Genomic DNA, 16,598 nt, shown 5'->3' on the forward strand with positions numbered 1-16,598 from the left:
ATATTGTTTTCCATAAAGTTAATAACCCCCTAAACCGAAATATGAAATTACCTTTAGGATCTCTTACCCCCTATTACTTTGTGGTTCTAATCTCCCTCTTTCAAAATCGCCACTGTGACCAAATCTCTAACATTCCTGATCCTTCTCATATATTTTAACCCTAAACCTCCCACAATAACTATTGTCTATTGTTAGTCTCAGTGACCTTACTGACAAAATCAACGTTTTATACAGATCGAAATACATTGTTGGATACAGTTTTCATGTCTTTCATTATGCAGACATTTGTTTATTAGACTATATTTCTCATTAAGAATACGGTTGTCAGCCACTTGGAGGCTTGGTGCATGTACAAAGAAAAAGTACCAAATTCAACCATTGGTGGATGGTAAACTAAAATAATGGCAATGTGTGTAGTCGTGTTAAGGTTTTCATTGTTTTCTTGTCAGAGTTTTATGGTTTTGTATATGACTGTGCATTATATGCTGTCGTAATAGGGTTGAGGATCAGATCAAGCTGTCATGATCGTCGTAAGAAGTGGACCAAAGCGCAGCGTGGTGTGAATGCAACGTTTTAATGGATGACGAAAACGCGAAGTAAACTGAACAAAACAATAAATGAACAACGACCGTGACTCTTTATACCAAATGTGCTGACACAAGCAACTAATATAGACAATCACCCACAATGACAAAACAGGCTACCTAAATATGGTTCCCAATCAGAGACAACGACTAACACCTGCCTCTGATTGAGAACCATATCAGGCCAAACACTGAAACAGACTAGACATACAACATAGAATGCCCACTCAGATCACACCCTGACCAAACAAAACCTATAAACATACAAAGCAAACTATGGTCAGGGCGTGACACAAGCCTAACCTCTGAGAAACATTATTGAGATGGTTGGTTTATTGTTGTTGAAAGCTTGAAATGTACACATTGAGAAGTGATATTGCAGCAACAGTTTTAAAGGGGGTAATTGTATTACATATATATATCCTTGCATGTTTGAATTAGAGCTCCTTTAAAGTGTTTTCATCACAGCTTGGTAAACACATTCTTGTAAATTGTCTATGTTGACATTTCTGGTTATGTCTCACATGTAACATAGTAATACTAAAGATTATGATAATAATGTTATATTATTTTTTATAATAATACATATCTGCGAACCAAATGTATTTCTGAAAACCCTTTTTTGCATCTACAATAGTTGTAGATGTTCCAATGTTCGTAGATGACCCTCAGGGTCATTTAACAACCAGGGTTGCTGTAGAGTGGGCATAAGTTCAACACTCCTCCTTTTGTCTTTTTCATGGCCTGAGAGAGAGAGAGGATATATTCCACACATAAATAATAGGTCATCATTCACGCACACACCGCCCTGTCTTCATAGTTGTTTATAGTTTATTATCATAGTTTTGTCATAGCTTCTAATTATCGTTTCTAATCACAGATTGAATATAGTTGGCCTTGGTTTCTAATCATACTTTCTAATCAATAAGCGGGTCAAGTTGACCCTAAGAGGGCATAAGCTATTGTTTACAAACAGGTGTGAATAAAAAACATTGTTTCATTGTATAAATAGTCTTCATTTTTAAAAACATACATGTAAATGCCTAGAATTAATACCTATCATTCTTAAATAATATATATCTATATACACACATCACCTTGAATATCACCTTGAATATTCAACTCGCCTTCAAAAATTTCCTGGGACTGCTGCCTGGTGTTTGGATTTAGGATAAGGTCGTTAGTAGAAAAATGTAGAATAGCATCTGTTTCATCTGCTCTTCCGAAGTCGTTCAGAGTGCACACTTTTCGTTTTTTAATTTCTAAATATTCTTGGGTATGTGATTATTTGGACTTACGCCGAAAATTGTGTGATGGCGATTGGCTGCAGGGGTTTTGCTTCTGAGAATCCCCGTCTAACAGTCGCTTCTCAATCACTTATGTCCAGTAGCCTTCAGAAATATCCATTAGGTGGGATTCACAGACTATCTTTTTTTATCTGTCCTGGCCGCTAAATATATTGGGGCTATTGGTCTGTGGGCTTGAAGCTAAAGCTGTGCATAGTAACATAGTGTTAAAGTATGCTCCACTAGACTCGCTCCGCGTTCGTGTCCCTAACTAGAGAAAGTACGGAATGAGTTTACAGGTGGGCATTTTTTCCCCCCGGGACATATCATGTATGCAACACCCTGTATATTTGGTTTAGAGAACAAAGGCAGTGAATTCAAACAACAGGAGGGGATATCGAGACATTTTGTCTACAACTGGTGTGGGGGCACCGAACGCTGATTAGAAATATCAATGTTTAACCCCTGGGGGGTGGTCGGCAGATATCTGGACATGCTGTATGCATGATAGTGCAAACCTTGGTTTCAAACGATCCCCTACAGAGAGGAAGTGCCTTGAGTGCAGATGCCTGGGCACAGTCCTACTGGCCCGTCACACGCACACTCACTCGCGCACCCTGATTGTCTATGTCTTTTTTCTTCGCGACAGACCGGGGTGATGATGTAAAATACATTTTCCTATCGTTAATAAAGGGTGAGATACTGTTTTAAATTCCTTTTATTTAATTCCAAAATATTTAGTACAAACTTTTTTAAGACATGTTAGAATTAATTACCAAATTTTCCTAATATTTAAACATGCATCACGAGTGTTTTATGTAAAAACATTGGAGGTCTACAGTTGTACATCATAACAAACTTTAATAACCAGTAATGTTTATAACATACCATTGTAGGAAAGACTATAAAATAATACATTGTTTTTTTTAAGACATTACATTTCTCTGCGACAGACCAGGGCGTGAGAGAAAAGACAGTTTCCCCTTTCGTTAAAGGGTGAGATACATTTTTAAAACCAATGATTTAATTCAAAATATTTAGTACATACATTTTAACACACGTTATAATTCAACATTTTTACTATTTCTTACAGATAAAGGGGCTGGTTAGCCATGACCATTATCCGTTTCCAATTCACCATCGCAAAGACGCTTGCCTGCTCCATCAAAGCATTTTCCTATCGTTAAAGGGTGAGATACTGTTTTAAATGTATTTTATTTTTAAAAAGTCAATAAACATGTGTGTAAAGTGTACACGTTTGTTTCACTGTAGATTTGTTTAAGCCCACCTAGAAACACCTGATTTATCCCACAGCATTAATGAATAAGCTGGGTAGAAACTGTTTAGCCATAAGTAAAGGCCTTTCATAAAGAGGCTGTCATGATTGACTGTGACACATATTTAACACTTATTGCTTGTTACCGAAGACTACTGTTGCACATTGAATATCCATTCATCCCTGTTACACCTTTATGTGTTGGCTCTCTATGTCTGTACATAGTGTGAAATGTGGTTTCCCTAAAGTTATTACACCCTAAACCTGAATCTGAAATTACCTTTAGGATCTTTTCTTTGGGGTTCTAATCTCCCCGGTGTACATGCACCGAACATCCATAGGCTGGAGCCATCTGGAAGCTCTGTGCATGTACATATAAAGAGAACTAAATAGGAAACTCAACAGTGTGTTCGGCTGAGAAACATTATTTAGATGGCTGTTTTATTGTTGTTGAAAGCTTGAAATGGACACAATGCCAAGGGACCTTGTTTCTAACACACACACACACGCGCACACACACACACACACACACACACACACACACACACACACACACACACACACACACACACACACACACACACACACACACACACACACACACACAATCGCCCTCCCAGACATTCCTGCTTCATAGATAGCAACCATAAGGACAATAAAACTGGGGGTGTGGGGCCATACTCTTTCAAAAGTTCAAACACAAAACCCCCCCAGTTCAACCAGTCCTAGACATCAATCAGCATGACAACTTCAAAGGAATAGATGCAATATAGATATAAAATAACACACCCTCTAACACGTGACAACAGGAACAGGATGTCCTGGCCGGATGCCCATATTTGGACATGTACGCGTCATCTGGACACAGGGCCATAAATCAAAATTTTGACCCGTGCCGTCTACTTTATTCTCTCTTAGGTTCTAGAAATATGTGTTTTATTTCCTTGCCTGTTTGCCTGTGAGCCAATGCCACAGATGTTAGAAAATTGAGACAAGATACTATGTGTAGCAAATCTAAGTAGGTTGATGTGTATGATATTGGATGTGATATAGTGAGAGTGTGTACAATATCTGTATAAGAGTAAGACTATAATGTGTGAAGTCCCAAATAAATAATAACTCTGCCAATTTGCATAGTTGAGTGTCTATGTGTGTAACATGTAGTGTGTATAGCCTTAATATTCATGATGATAATTGTAATCCATATCGTATCACCTTCACAGTTGCATCATAATTACCTTAATAATTGAAAAACACATCCCAGTATTTCCATAGCAATTGACGTTTCACATGATCATGAAAGAGACCTTTCATTGCTCTGGAGACGGCTTCACTACAGTAGAAATGTATTCTGTACAGTATGTTATTATTCCCCAATGTCCCTATTCTGATATCTTCCCCTTGCTTGTTGTAAACATATATACACTTGTAGACAAATACATAAAAAAGACAGACAAACAAACACATTCAATTATAAAACAGTTCGACAATAAAGAGAGGGAGAGATGAGAAAAGCGAGAAAGAAAGAGTGATAGAATAGAGTGAAGGCATCATGTTAATGTTACTACTTAGCTTCGGTTGTTGGAGGTCCTGAAGAACCACGTCCAGATAAAGCGTCCGTAGCGAAAAAGTTGAATGGGAAAACTAAAAATATAAACGGTAATTAAAAAGTAAAAAACGTAAAGTTGTCAGGTAGCAAAGTAAGGTTGGCCTCCACAAGTCTGGTTCATCCTTGGGAGCAATTTCCAAATGCCTGAAGGTACCACGTTCATCTGTACAAACAATAGTACACAAGTATAAACACCATGGGACCACGCAGCCGTCATACCGCTCAGGAACGAGACGTGTTCTGTCTCCTAGACATGAACGTACTTTGGTGCGAAAAGTGCAAATAAATCCCAGAACGACAGCAAAAGGACCTTGTGAAGATGCTGGAGGGAACCGGTACAAAGTATCTATATCCCCAGTAAAACGAGTCCTATATCGACATAACCTGAAAGGCTGCTCAGCAAAGAAGAAGACACTGCTCCAAAACTGCCATATGGTTGCACATTTAACATTCTGATAGAAATTTGGTAAAACGGATTTAAGTTTCCCTGCATTAAAGTCCGCGGCTACTAGGAGTGCCGCATTTGAGTGTGCATTTACTTGTTTGCTTATAGTGGAATACAGCTCATGTCTTCATGCCAGCCTGACTGTGGTGGTATGTAAACAGCTACAAAGTATACAGATGAAAACTCTCTCAGTAGGTAGTGTGGTCTACATCGTATCAGGAGAAACTCTACCTCAGGCAAACAATAGCTTGAGACCTCACCCATCAAACCTATTACAATTTGTTTTAAATGACACTTTGTCTCATAGATTGGGTCTACATGGTCATATATGGTTTCATAATAATTGGTTCATGTTGAAATTTGTCTGTGTTTACTGCCTATGGCGAAGTGAGTCTCTGGCACCATGCATGTTTGTCTGGAGGAATGCAGAGCTTGTACCAGATCTTAATTTTATTTTTCAAAAGATTGTCTTTAACCTCAAAGAGCTCAGGTGCTAAAAGTCAAATTCACATTTAAAAACTGCACATTCAAGTAGTAAGGTCATTCAGGATGTTTATATTTATCCTGACTGTATATTCCAGTATTTGGTTAACAACTATTCTAATCTGAGAGCTCACCCTGCCCGCTGTGTGTTTAACTAAAGCCAATCGTGGTTTTGGGAACACTCTTTTCCTGCAACACATCCAAAGTACTCTTTTTAGTGTGTTTGTATTACGGTAGCACTGGTGAGTAAGATTTCCAAAGAACTTATTTGGTAGATCCACATCCAAGGCTAATGTAAATACTAATTCAGGGCTGGAATGTGTGCAAGTGGTTCAAGTATATACAGTTGAAGTCAAAAGTTTACATACACGTAGGTTGGAGTCATTAAAACTATTTTTTTCAACCACTCCACACATTTCTTGTAAATAACAAACTATACTTTTGGTAAGTCGGTTAGGACATCTACTTTGTGCATGACAAGTAATCTCTCCAACAATAGTTTACAGACAGAATATTTCACAGTATCACAATTCCAGTGAGTCAGAGGCGTACATACACTAAGTTGACTGTGCCTTTAAACAGCTTGGAAATTTCCAGAAAAGTATGTAGAAGCTTTAGAAGCTTCTGATGGGCTAACTGACATCATTTGAGTCAATTGGTGGTGTACCTGTGGATATATTTCAAGGGCTACCTTCAAACCCAGTGCCTCTATGCTTGACATCATGGGAAAATCAAAAGAAATCAGACCAGACTTAAAAAAATAGTAGACCTCCACAAGTCTGGTTCATCCTTAGGTGCAATTTCCAAATGCATCCTGTTGTTGGGGTGCTTTGCTGCAAGAGGGACTGGTGCACTTCGCAAAATAGATGGCATCATGAAGAAGAAAAATGATGTGGATATTTTGAAGCAACATCTCAAGACATCAGTCAGTCAGTTAAAGCTTGATCGCAAATGGGTCTTTCCAAATGAACAATGACCCCAAGCATACTTCCAAAGTTGTGGCAAAATGGCTTAAGGACAACAAAGCCACGGTATTGGAGTGGCCATCACAGAGCACTGACCTCAATCCTATAAAACATTTGTGGGCAGAACTGAAAAAGCATGTGCGAGCAAGGCCTACAAACCCGACTCAGTTCCACCAGCTGTCAGGAGGAATGGGCCAAAATTGACCCAACTTATTGTGGGAAGCTTGTGGAAGGCTACCCGAAACGTTTGACCCAAGTTAAACAATTTATAGGAAATGCTACCAAATACTAATTGAGTGTATGTAAACCTCTGGTCCAATGGGAATGTGATGAAAGAAAAGCTGAAATATCACTCTACAATTATTCTGACATTTCACATTCTTATAATAATGTGGTGATCCTAACTGACCTAAAACAGGGCATTTTTACTCGGATTAAACGTCCGGAATTGTTAAAAACTGAGTTTAAATGTATTTGTTTAAGGTGTATGTAAACTTCAACTGTATCTGGTGTAAACACATTTAATATGACCTCAGAAAATAAACAACCATTTGGCTCTGTACAGATACCAGTATCTGGTTCTTGTAACGATCCGGGTGTCGTGGGTGTGGAGTCAGACGCAGGAAACAGAGAGTGCGATGCTGTGCTATTTAATGCACAAAACGTAACACAGGGTGCTCACAACCAAAAAACACGACCAGGAACAAACACGTTCCTCTACTACAAAACAGAAGGTCACAATAATTAATACCGCACAAAGAACCAGGCGGGCCGGCTGACTAATAAAGCCTCCCTAATTATACCCAACACAAAATAGGTGTACTCAATAAACACATAAGGAGGGGGAGGAAAGGATCAGTAGCAGCTAGTAGGCCGGCGAGGACGACCACCGAGCGCCACCCGAACGGGAAGGGGAGCCACCTTCGGTCGGAGTCGTGACAGTTTTTTTATTTTTTATTTTATTTCACCTTTATTTAACCAGGTAGGCTAGTTGAGAACAAGTTCTCATTTGCAACTGCGACCTGGCCAAGATAAAGCATAGCAGTGTGAACAGACAACACAGAGTTACACATGGAGTAAACAATTAGCAAGTCAATAACACAGTAGAAAAAAAAAAAAAAGAAAAAAAAATGGGCAGTCTATATACAATGTGTGCAAAAGGCATGAGGAGGTAGGCGAATAATACAATTTTGCAGATTAACACTGGAGTGATAAATGATCAGATGGGCATGTACAGGTAGAGATATTGGTGTGCAAAAGAGCAGAAAAGTAAATAAATAAAAACAGTATAAAAACAGTATGGGAATGAGGTAGGTGAAAAAGGGTGAGCTATTTACCTATAGACTATGTACAGCTGCAGCGATCGGTTAGCTGCTCGGATAGCTGATGTTTGAAGTTGGTGAGGGAGATAAAAGTCTCCAACTTCAGTGATTTTTGCAATTCGTTCCAGTCACAGGCAGCAGAGTACTGGAACGAAAGGCGGCCAAATGAGGTGTTGGCTTTAGGGATGATCAGTGAGATACACCTGCTGGAGCGCGTGCTACGGATGGGTGTTGCCATCGTGACCAGTGAACTGAGATAAGGCGGAGCTTTACCTAGCATGGACTTGTAGATGACCTGGAGCCAGTGGGTCTGGCGACGAATATGTAGTGAGGGCCAGCCGACTAGAGCATACAAGTCGCAGTGGTGGGTGGTATAAGGTGCTTTAGTGACAAAACGGATGGCACTGTGATAGACTGCATCCAGTTTGCTGAGTAGAGTGTTGGAAGCCATTTTGTAGATGACGTCGCCGAAGTCGAGGATCGGTAGGATAGTCAGTTTTACTAGGGTAAGCTTGGCAGCGTGAGTGAAGGAGGCTTTGTTGCGGAATAGAAAGCCGACTCTGGATTTGATTTTTGATTGGAGATGTTTGATGTGAGTCTGGAAGGAGAGTTTGCAGTCTAGCCAGACACCTAGGTACTTATAGATGTCCACATATTCAAGGTTGGAACCATCCAGGGTGGTGATGCTAGTCGGGCATGCGGGTGTAGGCAGCGATCGGTTGAAAAGCATGCATTTGGTTTTACTCGCGTTTAAGAGCAGTTGGAGGCCACGGAAGGAGTGCTGTATGGCATTGAAGCTCGTTTGGAGGTTTGATAGCACAGTGTCCAATGACGGGCCGAAAGTATATAGAATGGTGTCGTCTGCGTAGAGGTGGATCAGGGAATCGCCCGCAGCAAGAGCAACATCATTGATATATACAGAGAAAAGAGTCGGCCCGAGAATTGAACCCTGTGGCACCCCCATAGAGACTGCCAGAGGACCGGACAGCATGCCCTCTGATTTGACACACTGAACTCTGTCTGCAAAGTAATTGGTGAACCAGGCAAGGCAATCATCCGAAAAACCGAGGCTGTTGAGTCTGCCGATAAGAATTTGGTGATTGACAGAGTCGAAAGCCTTGGCGAGGTCGATGAAGACGGCTGCACAGTACTGTCTTTTATCGATGGCGGTTATGATATCATTTAGTACCTTGAGTGTGGCTGAGGTGCACCCGTGACCGGCTCGGAAACCAGATTGCACAGCGGAGAAGGTACGGTGGGATTCGAGATGGTCAGTGACCTGTTTGTTGACTTGGCTTTCGAAGACCTTAGATAGGCAGGGCAGGATGGATATAGGTCTATAGCAGTTTGGGTCCAGGGTGTCTCCCCCTTTGAAGAGGGGGATGACTGCGGCAGCTTTCCAATCCTTGGGGATCTCAGACGATATGAAAGAGAGGTTGAACAGGCTGGTAATAGGGGTTGCGACAATGGCGGCAGATAGTTTCAGAAATAGCGGGTCCAGATTGTCAAGCCCAGCTGATTTGTATGGGTCCAGGTTTTGCAGCTCTTTCAGAACATCTGCTATCTGGATTTGGGTAAAGGAGAACCTGGAGAGGCTTGGGTGAGGAACTACGGGGGTTCTAAATAGTAGTCATTGTGTATGTGAAAATAGTACATTTGTGACCGATCACCTTGATTAGGTCTTAGCAAAATGTAAAAGTGTTTTTATTTTACATTGGATAACAGCAGAGACACAGAGCTACACAATGATATATCATACACTGCATTTGAGGAACAATGGGAAAGTCATTCTGCTTTGAAAGTTGATAAACTTGTAATCCCACTTGAATGTTTTGGTACACCTACTGGAGAACTCCTTTTTGTCTACACCCATTCAGCATCGTTCACAACCTCTTAAGCCAGCCCCACCCATTTCTATAAGGATTCACCTGTGAGGTCATGTGCTTAACAGTGAGTAGTGTAGTAGAGATTAACACAAAGTGGTAAAAGTTGTAGCCTACATAAATGAACAATTCCAGGCAAGCAGAAAGTGTCCAGAAAAATATTTTTATAAATATTTGATGAAGCTTACCCAGACACACTTGTTTAAATTGATGGGTCATGTGAAAAAAATGCTATAATCTCCAGGCACATCTTGCTTAGTGGATGGGTTTCTACAGAAGGGTTAAACGGTATAGAGAAATGGTTACTTGCATAGTAGCAATCTCAAAAATAGATTATTCTTTATATTGACACAATTTTCAATGCCAGTAGAGAAAGAACCAAATTATATATTGTGTGTACATGAATATCAAAAATGATCATTGATAGAGGTAGTTATATGCATATAAATCAGGGGTAAAGTGCTTGAGTAGCTTGATAAAAAAAAAAAGTAGAAGCAACATATGGCGTTTGTTAGTAGAGAGTCACTTGAATAAAGGCACTGCAGAGTGCTGATTACTAGAAACTCGCCCCCAGTGATGAACTGGTCCGTCCGAACCACGCATGAACAAGGGAATCTACAGTCGGAGCCTGTTTCTGTCCTGCTCTTGACTATGGTGAATGGCATGTGATGTCCATAGCTTCTTCGTCACAAAACTCTGATCTTCTCAGAAAGATTGGGTTTTGTCTAGCTGTATACAGTCCGGGTGGTGTTGTACAGGCAGACCACCAATAGGAGGGAGGATGTCAGCGCTGCAGCTGAAACCTGGCCCCACCTGAGTCCGAACGCTCCTTGGCAACAACACCAGGCTCCAGAGCATCTATCCTGTAAAACAGGGAATAATGAAAAAAATGAAGACATTACAATCTTCAAAACATAAATTCACCTCCCAAGTTTAGATAAGAAGAATAACCTCATACAATGCAATGACAATGATTCACCTGAAGTGCTGGTACTGCTTGAGTTGTGGCAGCTGCCTGAAGTACAGAGTCAGGTGTTGTTGCCAGCCATTGCGTTCCACCAGAATCATCATCCAGTCCAACCAGCTGTAGGATGTTGACCTATCACAGTGCTGTCCTTCACAACACCAGAAATCTCAGACAAAGAGTTCACTCTGGTCTTTCTGAAGGACTGCTTGATGAGGCCCGAAGCACCAGTCGGGGGCAAACTTGGTGTGTACTGTGATCAGGAAGCGAAGGTCCAGACCATGGTGGAGCTTGTGCATGGTCCACCAGGCACAATACCATAGCACAAACTTGTCTTGTTTTGGCCACTGCAGTTATCATAATGACAAAGCAAAAACAAATTTTGAACACTTGCAAATATTCTAGTGGATTTCCCACGCTGGCGGCGGGAGAATGAACCCACTGGCTGGGTCAAATATCCATAGCCCAACCTCAATTACCCATCAGCAACAACAACCCAACCTCCCAATACAGCCTCTCCCAACACCACGGGTATGGGAAGTCAATCCATCTGCAAAAGTAAAGTTTTGCTCTTATGTCAAATCAACTCATATTGTTGCTAGCTGCAGTACCTTAGCTGTTGTGCTAGCTAACATAATACTGCATATTGACATGCATATTGGTATTAAAAGACAGCAAATTAAGTTAAAAGTGTTCAAGCAAGTGTTAAGTTCGTTAATTAACTACCTATCACAAGAATTGTGAAGCAAACAAATCTGATAGCTCAGATTAGCTATTAGTTGGATGTGTTGTACTTACCAGTACCCAGTGATTGTGGGGTCCATTTTAGTCATACTATATTAGGTGCCAATTAAGTGTCATTGTTAACAGGGTTCATTTGAAATCAGCCATAAATCCCCTTCACCGCACCAAATACCATCGTTTCAGACTCCTAATTATCCTTACACCTCTGAAGACTCTATCCCAGGGATCATCAACTCGATTCAGCTGTGGAATGTTTTTTGTTGTTGTTGAGCGGATGGTCGGGAGGCCAGAACATAATTGAAAATCAGTTGCACACTGCAACTTGACCGCAAGAAGCCCAAACGGATAAAATATTTGACTAAAACATCAATTTCAAACCTTATATTTATACAGTATATGATCACGTGTCTCTCTATTATGCGTGGGAATACTTGGGAACAGATTTCGAAAATTAAAATCACTTGTGCCTGATTTCCTGGTGCTTGTACAGTCTTATGTTCAACAATAAAAAATAACAAGAACATTATAAAACATTTTTGTCTTAGAAAACTTGGGGGGGGCAAATAACACCACCCGAAGGCCACCAGTTGGGGAACCCTACTCTAGCCACTTCCATACCAGTCCAAAGAAGGTGTTTTATCTCAACACTCAAAAGCTGGTTTCTCCATAAGGGGAACCATGGGGTGCTAACTACATTTACATTTAAGTCATTTAGCAGACGCTCTTATCCAGAGCGACTTACAAATTGGTGCATTGACCTTATGACATCCAGTGGAACAGCCACTTTACAATAGTGCATCTAAATCTTTTAAGGGGGGTGAGAAGGATTACTTTATCCTATCCTAGGTATTCCTTAAAGAGGTGGGGTTTCAGGTGTCTCCGGAAGGTGGTGATTGACTCCGCTGTCCTGGCATCGTGAGGGAGTTTGTTCCACCATTGGGGGGCCAGAGCAGCGAACAGTTTTGACTGGGCTGAGCGGGAACTGTACTTCCTCAGTGGTAGGGAGGCGAGCAGGCCAGAGGTGGATGAACGCAGTGCCCTTGTTTGGGTGTAGGGCCTGATCAGAGCCTGGAGGTACTGAGGTGCCGTTCCCCTCACAGCTCCGTAGGCAAGCACCATGGTCTTGTAGCGGATGCGAGCTTCAACTGGAAGCCAGTGGAGAGAGCGGAGGAGCGGGGTAATGTGAGAGAACTTGGGAAGGTTGAACACCAGACGGGCTGCGGCGTTCTGTATGAGTTGTAGGGGTTTAATGGCACAGGCAGGGAGCCCAGCCAACAGCGAGTTGCAGTAATCCAGACGGGAGATGACAAGTGCCTGGATTAGGACCTGCGCCGCTTCCTGTGTGAGGCAGGGTCGTACTCTGCGGATGTTGTAGAGCATGAACCTACAGGAACGGGCCACCGCCTTGATGTTAGTTGAGAACGACAGGGTGTTGTCCAGGATCACGCCAAGGTTCTTAGCGCTCTGGGAGGAGGACACAATGGAGTTGTCAACCGTGATGGCGAGATCATGGAACGGGCAGTCCTTCCCCGGGAGGAAGAGCAGCTCCGTCTTGCCGAGGTTCAGCTTGAGGTGGTGATCCGTCATCCACACTGATATGTCTGCCAGACATGCAGAGATGCGATTCGCCACCTGGTCATCAGAAGGGGGAAAGGAGAAGATTAATTGTGTGTCGTCTGCATAGCAATGATAGGAGAGACCATGTGAGGTTATGACAGAGCCAAGTGACTTGGTGTATAGCGAAAATAGGAGAGGGCCTAGAACAGAGCCCTGGGTTGACACCAGTGGTGAGAGCGCGTGGTGAGGAGACAGATTCTCGCCACGCCACCTGGTAGGAGCGACCTGTCAGGTAGGACGCAATCCAAGCGTGGGCCGCGCCGGAGATGCCCAACTCGGAGAGGGTGGAGAGGAGGATCTGATGGTTCACAGTATCGAAGGCCAGTAGATGCCAGTAGATCATTGCGTTTACTTGATAGCTACCTACACAAATAGCTAGCTAGAACAAAGTGTTAATAAGATAAATTCATTTAAAAAGATTAAAAGCAATACAAATAAGTTATCCAGTAGGCATCTACTGCGCGATAGGTCTAGAAGGATGAGAGCAGAGGAGAGAGAGTTAGCTTTAGCAGTGTGGAGCGCCTCCGTGATACAGAGAAGAGCAGTCTCAGTTGAATGACTAGTCTTGAAACCTGACTGATTTGGATCAAGAAGGTCATTCTGAGAGAGATAGCGGGAGAGCTGGCCAAGGACGGCACGTTCAAGAGTTTTGGAGAGAAAAAAAAGAAGGGATACTGGTCTGTAGTTGTTGACATCGGAGGGATCGAGTGTAGGTTTTTTCAGAAGGGGTGCAACTCTCGCTCTCTTGAAGACGGAAGGGACGTAGCCAGCGGTCAGGGATGAGTTGATGAGCGAGGTGAGGTAAGGGAGAAGGTCTCCGGAAATGGTCTGGAGAAGAGAGGAGGGGATAGGGTCAAGCGGGCAGGTTGTTGGGCGGCCGGCCGTCACAAGACGCGAGATTTCATCTGGAGAGAGAGGAAAGAGGTCAGAGCACAGGGTAGGGCAGTGTGAGCAGAACCAGCGGTGTCGTTTGACTTAGCAAACGAGGATCGGATGTCGTCGACCTTCTTTTCAAAATGGTTGACGAAGTCATCTGCAGAGAGGGAGGAGGGGGGAGGAGGGGGAGGAGGATTCAGGAGGGAGGGGAAGGTGGCAAAGAGCTTCCTAGGGTTAGAGGCAGATGCTTGGAATTTAGAGTGGTAGAAAGTGGCTTTAGCAGCAGAGACAGAGGAGGAAAATGTAGAGAGGAGGGAGTGAAAGGATGCCAGGTCCGCAGGGAGGCGGGTTTTCCTCCATTTCCGCTCGGCTGCCCGGAGCCCTGTTCTGTGAGCTCGCAATGAGTCGTCGAGCCACGGAGCGGGAGGGGAGGACCGAGCCGGCCTGGAGGATAGGGGACATAGAGAGTCAAAGGATGCAGAAAGGGAGGAGAGGAGGGTTTAGGAGGCAGAATCAGGAGATAGGTTGGAGAAGGTTTGAGCAGAGGGAAGAGATGATAGGATGGAAGAGGAGAGAGTAGCGGGGGAGAGAGAGCGAAGGTTGGGACGGCGCGATACCATCCGAGTAGGGGCAGTGTGGGAAGTGTTGGATGAGAGCGAGAGGGAAAAGGATACAAGGTAGTGGTCGGAGACTTGGAGGGGAGTTGCAATGAGGTTAGTGGAAGAACAGCATCTAGTAAAGATGAGGTCGAGCGTATTGCCTGCCTTGTGAGTAGGGGGGGAAGGTGAGAGGGTGAGGTCAAAAGAGGAGAGGAGTGGAAAGAAGGAGGCAGAGAGGAATGAGTCAAAGGTAGACGTGGGGAGGTTAAAGTCGCCCAGAACTGTGGGAGGTGAGCCGTCCTCAGGAAAGGAGCTTATCAAGCTCATTGATGAACTCTCCGAGGGGACCTGGAGGGCGATAAATGATAAGGATGTTAAGCTTGAAAGGGCTGGTAACTGTGACAGCATGAAATTCAAAGGAGGCGATAGACAGATGGGTAAGGGGAGAAAGAGAGAATGACCACTTGGGAGAGATGAGGATCCCGGTGCCACCACCCCGCTGACCAGAAGCTCTCGGGGTGTGCGAGAACACGTGGGCGGACGAAGAGAGAGCAGTAGGAGTAGCAGTGTTATCTGTGGTGATCCATTGTTTCCGTCAGTGCCAAGAAGTCGAGAGACTGGAGGGAGGCATAGGCTGAGATGAACTCTGCCTTGTTGGCCGCAGATCGGCAGTTCCAGAGGCTACCGGAGACCTGGAACTCCACGTGGGTCGTGCGCGCTGGGACCACCAGATTAGGGTGGCCGCGGCCACGCGGTGTGGAGCGTTTGTATGGTCTGTGCAGAGAGGAGAGAACAGGGATAGACAGACACATAGTTGACAGGCTACAGAAGAGGCTACCGCTACGCTAATGCAAGGAGATTGGAATGACAAGTGGACTACACGTCTCGAATGTTCAGAAAGTTAAGCTTACGTAGCAAGAATCTTATTGACTAAAATGATTAAAATGATACAGTACTGCTGAAGTAGGCTAGCTGGCAGTGGCTGCGTTGTTGACTTTGTAGGCTAGCTGGCAGTGGCTGCGTTGTTGACACTACACTAATCAAGTCGTTCCGTTGAGTGTAATAGTTTCTACAGTGCTGCTATTCGGGTGTTGATTACGTTACGTTGCGTTAAAAGAACGACAATAGCTGGCTAGCTAACCTAGAAAATCGCTCTAGACTACACAATTATCTTTGATACACAGACGGCTATGTAGCTAGCTATGTAGCTAGTTACGATCAAACAAATCAAACCGTTGTGCTGTAATGAAATGAAATGAAAATGTGATACTACCTGTGGAGCGAAGCGGAATGCGACCGGGTTGTTGAGTGCGGAAGTTCTATTCAGTAGACGTTGGCTAGCTGTTGGCTAGCTAGCAGTGTCTCCTACGTTAAGGACGACAAATAGCTGGCTAGCTAACCTCGGTAAATTAAAATAATCACTCAAAGACTACACGCTCTAAACTACACAATTATCTTGGATACGAAGACAGCAAAGACAACTATGTAGCTAGCTAACACTACACTAATCAAGTCGTTCAGTTGAGTGTAATAGTTTCTACAGTGCTGCTATTCGGTAGACGGTGGACGTTTGCTAGCTGGCTAGCTGCTGGGCAGATAGCAGTGTAGACTACGTTAGGACAACGAAATACGAAGTTGCAATAGAAGTGCTGACTGTTTCACTTTGTTGTCCTCTTTCTTTTCCTTTTTCTTCTGTCCTTCTTTTGTCCTTATTTTGTCTTCCTTTCTTCTGTTAACTAGATATTTTTACTACACTTGGTGGATACTATAGATCCTGACTGCAAATGTGTCCAGCCTGAGACATGCCATGTAGTTATCCTGACACTCACACCTCACCATTGTCACAAATACAAGATCTGTAATGAAATAAAAAGAAGTGTAGAAGATAAGCAAAGACAATATTCCCAAGCCCCCTTCCAAAAAAGAAGCAAAAATAAGTCAAATT

At 43.1% G+C, this 16,598-nt stretch overlaps 1 long non-coding RNA gene across 1 annotated transcript; it reads left to right on the forward strand.

Annotated features, from left to right (window-relative positions):
- The first annotated feature begins 2,251 nt into the window (after window positions 1-2,251).
- Window positions 2,252-4,487, forward strand: LOC127908588 (uncharacterized). Its single transcript, XR_008067613.1, has 3 exons — window positions 2,252-2,564; window positions 2,802-2,866; window positions 2,964-4,487. It is a non-coding gene; the product is annotated as an uncharacterized LOC127908588 (long non-coding RNA).
- The last annotated feature ends 12,111 nt before the right edge of the window (window positions 4,488-16,598 follow it).

Source organism: Oncorhynchus keta, chromosome 18 (genome assembly GCF_023373465.1).
Source record: "Oncorhynchus keta strain PuntledgeMale-10-30-2019 chromosome 18, Oket_V2, whole genome shotgun sequence".
Classification (NCBI taxonomy): domain Eukaryota; kingdom Metazoa; phylum Chordata; class Actinopteri; order Salmoniformes; family Salmonidae; genus Oncorhynchus; species Oncorhynchus keta.